Source organism: Panthera pardus, unplaced genomic scaffold (genome assembly GCF_024362965.1).
Source record: "Panthera pardus isolate Hobbes unplaced genomic scaffold, ASM2436296v1 HiC_scaffold_16, whole genome shotgun sequence".
NCBI classification, from domain to species: Eukaryota; Metazoa; Chordata; class Mammalia; order Carnivora; family Felidae; genus Panthera; species Panthera pardus.
In genome coordinates this window covers 76,839,241-76,848,797 of record NW_026526721.1, presented here as the reverse complement: position 1 = coordinate 76,848,797, position 9,557 = coordinate 76,839,241, and positions in this window count along the sequence as shown.

Below are 9,557 nucleotides of genomic sequence, written 5' to 3'. Positions count from 1 at the left end.
GTGTACATCATGCTAGTTTTTATGCAATAATTAGAGTGTTTTCTCTCTATATAAAACGTACACTCATAGACTCCTATACGCATTGAATGAATATCTCTGCTTAAAACTTAACAGCGAGTTTCTCTGTATAAGGGAAATGAGGGTGAGGAAACAAGAGTAGGAGGGAAATTTAATTTTCACATTTAAAGCTTTTTGTACGTTTGATTTTATTTTTTAATTGTCATCTAATCATTTTATACATACATACATTTCTAAGGATCAATTTTGAAGCCAATCATAGGATTCAGAACAAGCATGTTGTAGTTGAACAGGATAGTTCACGACATCCAATTCAAATGGTAATACATGAATTCATTTATGATTACATACCTCGATTGCACAAGAAACAAACCAGCAGTGTTAGTTATCTAACCTGCTGTTATGAACGGGCCATTAAGGTATATACATTAGTTGAGCTGCATCTGGACAGGCTAAGCAGGCTGCATGGTGGCCTCAGTCTGTTTAGTATGCAGCCACAGACACGACCATGAATTTCAAAGCAGAGGAAGGGCTTGGTGCCAGTACCAACGGGAGATAAGTAAACCAAGCCTACAGTATTATTTGTCCCTAGGACACCCTCCATTTTGAGTGTCTCTGAAGCCTGTAATTAAACAGAAGGAAAAATAGGCTCTTCACTGGTGAACTTATTTATTAGGCGGTCAGAAGCCTGACTTCCGTCAGCGGAGTCAATGGTCTTAAATCCTGGGAAAGGAAAGGGAAGCCAGAAAACTAGAAAAGAGATGGAGTGGAAACAAAGGCAGCACGTTTGGTTTAGCTTTGGAAACTGGAACTATGACCAGCCAGATACATAGATTAAATAATTCTTGTGAAAAAAACAAAAAACAAAAAACCACAATTTTGCAGCAGGTGGCTGTCTGGGAGTATGGCAGCTGATAGGAGGTGGAATCTATACTAGCAATAATACTGCAAACATGACGACTATATCTGGTGCTAAAATAAAAATTCATATTCATCGCCACCTCTCTATTTCCAGATTGCTATTTATCTGTTGGCTTCTGTGACTTTTTTATACCACTTCCAAAGGTCAGCATGGTAGATTCTGCATAAGACAGAAGTTTCCCTTGGATATTCCCTTCCCAGTGTTATGACAGTTTGAAGGTCTTGGAAAAAGAAGACTGCTCATGAGTGTCCTTTTACCTCTACAAATTTTAAGCTTTTTATTTTGAGATAATCGTAGATTCACATTCAGTTTTAAGAAGAAACACAGAGGTCTCATATATCCTTTTTTCCAATGGTAACATCTTGCCTTGTACAATATCATAACCAGGAAATTGACACTGATATAATCCACTGTCTGTAAGGTTTGTGTGACTTATGTTTTATCATCTAAAAGTTGTGATTAATCCAGTATTTTTTCCCAAATACATGCTCACATGCATGAATGGTCATGAGTTACCATCCCTAGGAAGTCAAGTTGAAGATGGATGACTGCTACTCTTAACAATATGATCTCTTACGTCATTAAGATTCTATGGACTTCTAAGGCACCTGGGTAGCTCAGTCGGTTAGGTATCTGACTCTTGATTTCAACTCAAGTCATTATCTCACGGTTGTGAGATTGAGCCCCACGTTGGGCTCCATGCTGAGTGTGGAGCTTGTTTGGGATTCTCTCTCTCTCTCTCTCTCTCTCTCTCTCTCTGCCCCTGCCTCTCTCTCTCTCTCTCTCAAAATAAATAAGTAAACATTAAAAAAAATTAAAAAAAAGATTCTATGGACTTCTTATGTTTGAATATAAGGGTGGAAGACAACAAAACTCTTGGAAAGAATCAGGAAGAAGGAGAAAGAGGACATGTAACTGTGATGATAGATGAGATTATACTCACAATATTTACTGAGTAGTTGGAGGTTGAACTCTACATCAGTATTTTTGTAACGAGAGAATGGACAGCTGTATGTTCAATGGTACAGTGCTGGCCATTTACCCTAGCCTTTCTCTTGTGCTGGATAGTAGAAGAGAGTAAATCCTACAGCAGAGGATGGACAGGAGAGGATATGAAGCTATTATCTGGATTTGGAGCCTGGCAGAAGGCCAGATTCCCTGAATCTCTAAAGTTCTATCGATATTTTTCCTTAAAGGTCATGGTATGCAGGTGTTAAAAAAAATCTAAGGACGCAAATTCAAGGGATTAAATAAGAATAAACAGAAGTTATGAAAAGAAGTGGGCAATTCATAAAGGAAGGTCCAAAGAAAAAGGAAGGAGGCATCAACCATTCCCTTTATGGAAACTAAAGGAACAGGAGAAAGTTCTAGGAGTCTGTGCTCCTGTGCTGAAGTCACCACTTTGCCACTAACCAGAAGTGTAACAATAAAACATTTATCTTCTCTCAAAACTGTATTTCTTACAAAATAATGATAATAATAATAATTTACCTCCTTCACATGATCTTTTTAAAAATCTACTTAAGATACCAACATGAAATCAGACAAGGCAAAGACACAAGGCAGTGATTTCTGGAGCATAATAAAAGAAAGAAATTCCAAAATCAGTTCAGTTCATGAAAACTGTGGGATCCAGGGGGTAGGTGAGGCGGACTTCAAATGAGGCAGCACGTCTGGTTGTTCGATTTCATCATTTGCTGCTCCATCCCAGTGAGAGAAAACATTGATCACATTGCTAAACCAATGGTCAATTTTCAGTCTTCATCTTACTTGACCTAATTGGCAGCATTTGACATAGATAATCACTTCTTCCTTTAAAAACTTTCTTCACCTGACTTCCAGAACAATACATTTCCTGATTTGCTTCCATTTTACTGACTGCTTCTCTCCATCTCCTTTGTGGATTTTCCCTCTTGTACCCAGACTTGACATGTTTGAGATGCCATGAGAAGAGCTTTCTTCTCTGTATACAAGCACACTTTCAGGAATCTCATTCAGCTTCATAGATTTTCCTCCACAAACTAAGGACTCCAAGATTCATTTCTCTGATCCAAATCTGTTCCCTGAACTTGCATAACCACCTGCTAACTCCATGTTACCATTTAGATGTCCACCAGACCTTCTGCAAATAAACTTGCCCTAAATCTAGCTTCTGATTTCCCCCACCTCTCCTCTCCTCTTATTCCCACTGATTTTTCCTATCTCAGTACATTACAACTGTTTCTTTTTGGTTGTTCAGGCAAAAAAGACTTGAAAACGTTTTTAGGTCTCTCTTTCATATTCCATCTCCAATCAATCAGCAAATCCTGTGGTCTCTGATTTCAAGATACAGTAAAATCTTGGATGATGAGTAACTTGTTCTGTGAGTGTTCTGCAAGATGAGCAAATGTTTCTAATAAATTTTAACTTGATAAACGAGCAATGTCTTGCAACATGAGTAGTACATGATGCTGAATGTCACATTATCACAACTGAGCCAATGGTTCTTGAAATTTGCTTTGATATACATGTGCTTTGGATTACAAACATGCTTCCAGAGTGAATTATGCTGGCAAACCAAGGTTTTACGTATGTACAGAACTCTACCACTGTTCTTTTTTTTTAATGTTTATTTATTTTTGAGGAAGAGAGAGAGAGACAGAGTGTGGGAGGGGGGCAGAAAGAGAGGGAGACACAAAATCAGAAGCAGGCTCCAGGCTCTGCAAAGAGCCTGACGCAGGACTTGAACTCCCGGACCACGAGATCATGACCCAAGGCGAAGTCGAATGCCTAACTGACTGAGCCACCCAGGAGCCCCTGTATCACTTTCATTAGCAATTTTTCACCCCAATCACTATCACTTGGCACCTAAATGATCTCAGTGGCTTCCTATCATGTCCTTCTGTTTTTACACTTGCCTGCGTACTGTCTACCTGGATACAACAACCATAGTCATGCTCTTAACTGTAAGTTAGATCCTGTCACTCCTCTGCACAAAATTCTTGAGTGGCTTCTTATTTCCCTCAAAGTGAAACAGAAATACTTGCAATAGTTTACAAAACCTTATAAGGTCTGCTCTTTTTGACCTTATATTCTACTGATCTTCTCTTGACTCACTCTGTTCCCAGCACATTGAACTTCTTGCATTTCCTTGAACTTTCCAGGTATTCCTCTGCCTCAGGGCCTTTGCATTTGTTCTTCGCTTAGTCTTCAAGGCAGCGCCCTCATTTCCCCATTTGGCTTACTTCTTCACCTCTTTAATCTCTTGGCTAAAATGCCACATTTTCACTAAGGCCTTCCCCGACCACTCTATTTGCTATTACAATAAACTCCTCCCTAGCCAACTCTCCCTGTCTACTCTTTCTGTAATTTATGTTTTCCAAAGAATTTTTCTAAATGCCTACTTGTCAGGCTATTGTTTCTCTCCCTCTGGAGTGAAAAAGTCATAAGCAAATGTAACCCAACTAACATGAGGTGGCTTCTTGATGAGTTACAGGTAGAGACTACACCAGGTGAAATTGTCACACAAAGGAAACTTTATTTGCAGCAAAAAAGGAGATCACAAGGAATACTTCCAGAACCATGACTTTCTGAGCAGGGGTGAATAGGTTCCATTTATTTAAGGCTAGGATAAATATTCAGACAGAGGAGCTCTGTCTTCACTTGTAAAGGCAGGCATAAGTTTGTGCAGGCTTACTTGGAAAACATGCCTATTTGTGCGTCCTATGTTATGTTAATGAAGCTTGTGATCCAACTAGGGCAGAGACTTTCACATTAAAATGAAGCAGAGGTAACTTCCAACTGGGGAAGGCACTGTGGCTGTGTTCTGACAGACAGTTTAAACTGGATGGAGTCCTGGGCACCTTATTTCAGGTAAAGAATGCAGGGCCTTGCTTACTTTTCAAACAGCACTGGAACTTTTTACCACTGATTGATTGTCTCTGCCTAACCTGTTAGTTTGTACATTTCCTTTGTTCCTTTAAAATCCTTAACTAGGGAGATTTTTGCATTTCTTTGTAATTCTGACACCTCCTAGGAAGTTCTGCAGGAAGTATGCTTGGGCAAGGAAAGCTGGTAAGGCATGGGTCACTGAAAATAGCTGGGGTGGGGGGCAAAAGTATCATTTCTTGCATCAAGAAAGCTCTATTGCATCTTTCTTTTTTCTGGGGACCCATAACACTTTCCGCTTCTGGGAAGGAAATTTGCCTATTGCTGTTTTGTTCACTGTATATCTCTAGTACCTATGATGGTGTCTTTCACATAGTAAGCTCTCAATAAATATTTGTTGAATAAATGAGCTAGTTGATGGATGAGTGGGTTTAGAGCATCACATACAGCTGGCTGACCAGAGAGCAAGCTGCTTGTGGGAGCAAAGGAGCAGACATTCTTTGACAGTGAAGGTGCCTTCCAGATTATATGAGAGGGGGAAAAATAAGCACACATTGAAGGTCACTTTTGCTGGAACTTTCCTGGCCAAACTAGTGTCACATGAATATAAGAAGGTATTAACCAGGAAAAACAAATGTGGAGGGTGGAAAAAGAGAACAAGAACTTCTACAAAAGCATAGTAGTTGGATGAATTTAAGTTCAGCTTGGGGAGATAGTGTCTCTACAGCTTTTTGAATGGAAAAAACTTGACATTGGTTTGTTCTACATTCATTACTAGATTGTACCAGCAACTAAGAGGCCACGTCTGAAATGGACCATTAAATATAGTCCTTTGCAGATTTAACACAAATTATATCACTCTGAAAAGTGCTTTGACATAACTTGGAGTTAAACATTTGCTGTAAGTGCCACTGTTTATGGTAATAATTGACAAACCATGCTTAGATTAGATGTGAGTAAGAGTAAGAGTTGTTTTATTAACCAGTAACATTATTGAATTCTTGAAAATTGCAAATTCTGGTCGTGTTTTAAAAACAATTGGATAAACATTGCAGTTGCTAAAGAGCTGAGTTTATTGCTTTGTAAATGTAATGTGACAGATATTAAGCTCTACTTCTTAGTCTCTTTCCCAAACTTCAGTGGAATTTTTTTTTCTTGTCAGATACTAAAACTTCAGGATTCTAACTTCCAAATTAGATTTTTACGAAACATTACTCAAAACTTTGTGAGTGCATGAGGGGTAAATAGCCTTCATTTTCCTGTCATATTGTAATCCAACCAGCATGAGCTCACTCCTGGTGAGTCACAGATGTATCAGGTAGAGTTGAGGCACAAAATCAACTTTATTCAAGGCAAATAAGGAGGTCATGGAGAATAGCTTCTAGAGCTGTGACTCTGTGAGAGAGGGTGAATGGATACCTTTTATTTAGGTTTAGGATGGATATTTAGATAGGGAAGCCTTGTCATCATATGTAGAGGTGGGCATAAGGTCACATATGTGCCTTAGGAAAACATGCCTATACGTACATTGTATGTTATGTAAATGAAGGTGAGGACAGATATTTTAGTATTATAATGAGGTAAGAGCAATTGTTCTAGACCCTGGGGGCCACTCCAAGGTCTATCTGTGCAGATGGGAGTCAGAGGTTTAGCTCAAATGGTCTGGGTGGTCTGGGCTGGTGAGAGGTCTTGTCAGGACAGTGATCATCAAACTGAGGGATAGTTTTGGGTTTCATTTGCCTGAGTTAAGAGGTAAGCCAGAAAGAAGAGCTTAGGGAAAAATTTAAGACAAAGGTTAGTGAATATAAGGAGGTTCACAGTGAAGGTCAGGTCTTGGGGCAGCATCTCATATTACTTACCTTCCTACCTTCATTTTGGGGTCCTTGGTTTTCTCTCTTTTCACATAAAGGTTAGAGTCAACTTCTTTTAAAAGAATAATAAAAAAATGTCTTTGAGCAGTTGTGTTGTTTTAATTCCAGAAAAGGTAATGGGAAAATTCAGAATTAATCAGTTTTGCTGACTTTGTTGCCATGACAGTAGAGAAAAGGTAAATGTGTCTTGCCAGCCCCATTTATCTATATGGAAATTGGCTTGTTTTGGTTTATAGAAAGGATACATGCTCCAGGAAGCTTATTTTGTTTCCATACCCTGCATTGACCAAAACAGCCATAACTTTGTGATCCAAGGAGATTACTAACTGTAGCTACCAGTCACTAACTCTCTGTCAATGGACTAAGCAACTGGCAAACATTGATTAACTTCAAACTTTACATGAAGATTTTTTATTCTCATGCAGAATCATTCCATTTTACACATGGCGACAGTGAAGCTATGGGACTCATACAACTTGCCAAAGTCCACACAGCTAGGAAGTAGCAGAGATAGAATTAGGAACAGAGCCATAACCACCTGCAGTGTGTATACACAAATGTTGTTCTTTCTTTAACCTCCAGTTATGGCCTTCTACACATGGGGTTCAGAGTCATTGTTCTGCCATTGAAGAATATTAGTGATGGTCACTTAAATAAGATTTAATTCCAAAGAACTTTGTTGGTACCCACTGTGTGGCAGATACTGAGATAAAGAGATAAAATTTCAGGTCTATTCTTGATCTGTAATGCAGGCTAATTGAAATAGGCTCTGTTTGATAACTGTATATAAAGAAAATGTTATTGGAATTTCTAGACATGACAATTAACTTTACATTGTAAAGAGTTGAAAACAATGACAGTCTACCGAAAATCTATGTCTCTCCTCTTATAACACTGCCCTTATTGAGCTTTTCATTCTTCAGCTATCCCCATGGATCCCCATTTGTGACATCCATTCATTTGCCTTGTTAATTAGTTTAGGCATGGTACATGACCCACCTATATAGACAATGAGACATGAAAGGAAATATGCTGTAGGGGGCATGGATTATGGAAAACACTTCTCCACACTTATAAAATATTAATCAGAGAATGGCAAAACCTTTCTGACTTTGGATGTTTTGTGTTTGAGATATCGTGTCTATTTCATAGCAGTTTTCATGGAGAAGACAATATTGGAGATGGATCAGGAAGGATGCATAGAAATAAATAAAGCAATGGCATGTCAAGTGGAAATAACGGAGTGAGCAAAAGTATGAAGTCAAGATTGTGTAACCGGCAGTTGGGCATTGGCAACCAGAGATTCCAGTGTGGCTAGAACTAAGGATCTGGGGCCAGATCATGGAGGCCTTAAATATTAGAAGAAAGAGATTGGACAAGTTTTTGCCTTCAGGAAATAAAACTGCTTTGAAGATTTTTGAGCAAGACAACACCCTGATCAGGATCTCATCTAGAGATCACTCTGGCTAAAATGTCAACTGAAGTGTTTGTAATTATTAACATCTAGATCCAGAAAATGGCTGCATGTTCTTTGGCATATTATTAATAATTAATTATGTGTTTCATCAGCTTTTATTCAAAAGTTAGGCATGCTAATAATTAATCAGATTCCTAACAAGATGAAAATAATGTAGAATACAAACATACAAAATGTACCAAAATATCAAAGAAGAAAATACTCATTTTTTTCGTATCATGTAATTTTGCCAGAAATTCTCTAGAATGAGGAAAGTGAAAGAAAATGAAAGATTTACTGTTGCATGCCCTAGGGAACAATTTATGCTCCGTGGAGTCTGCATTCCAATGTGGCTGAGGAAAGGAGTACTTTGTCTTTATAATTTAGACTATAATTTGGGCTGTGATAGGGTGACACTAAGTGGCTGAAAAGGGAAAGGCTTAGTCAATAGAAATCAAAATAAGAACAAAAACTTGCACTTGTGGTGACATTTATGACTCCCAAGCAACAACAGGAGGAAGTTATACTCATAGCTTGGAATCATTAAAAAAAAATCAACAACTAGCAATTTCTTTCCTTCTGTCCTTACAAATGGATGATAATAGCCAAAGGAAATTGAATCATATAAGCTGAATTGGTAAATAAGTTATTTTTATTTTAAATTAAAAAAAGTTGAATTCTGCTATTGAATTTCTTGATTCAGAAGTATATTAGATAACAGTTTTTTTCTTTTTTGGTGTTATCAATAGCAATAATAATAAAATAATAATTTTGCTGTTCGGTCTACAGAACTTACAATTGACTTTCAATACAATATTTATCATTAAATTTACTCAAATAAATAAGTATATAATAATACTTAACTAAAATATTGCTTTTGGACCCCTTTAAAAATTTCTGTGTGAGAATGGAAGGGAACTTATCTCCTTCTAGCACACCATATAGTCAGTTTGTGTTATTTCCCTCAGCGTTTTTAGAACTGCCTTTTTATTTTTTAATTTTTTTAAGTTTATTTATTTTGAGAGAGAGAGAGAGAGCAAGTAGATGGAGGAGCAGAGAGAGAGGGAAAGAGAGAGTATCCTAAGCAGGCTCTGCAGTGACAGTGCAGAGCCTGATGTGGGGCTCAAACTCATGAACCTCGAGATCATGACCTGAGCCAAAATAGAGTTGGAAGGAAGCTTAACCCACTGAGATACCCAGCCACCCCTAGAACAGATTTTTTTAAGCATATATATTTTTATTGACTGAAAATCAAAAGGACTTCTTAGTCCAATATTCATTCATTCATTCATTATTGATTTATTTATTTATTTACTTTTCAATATTTTTTCCATTTAGTAAATACTAGATTGAACTAAACAAAATTGTCATTTTTGTTGGTTAAAAATGGCTAACCATTAACAATTGCATGTTATTCAACACA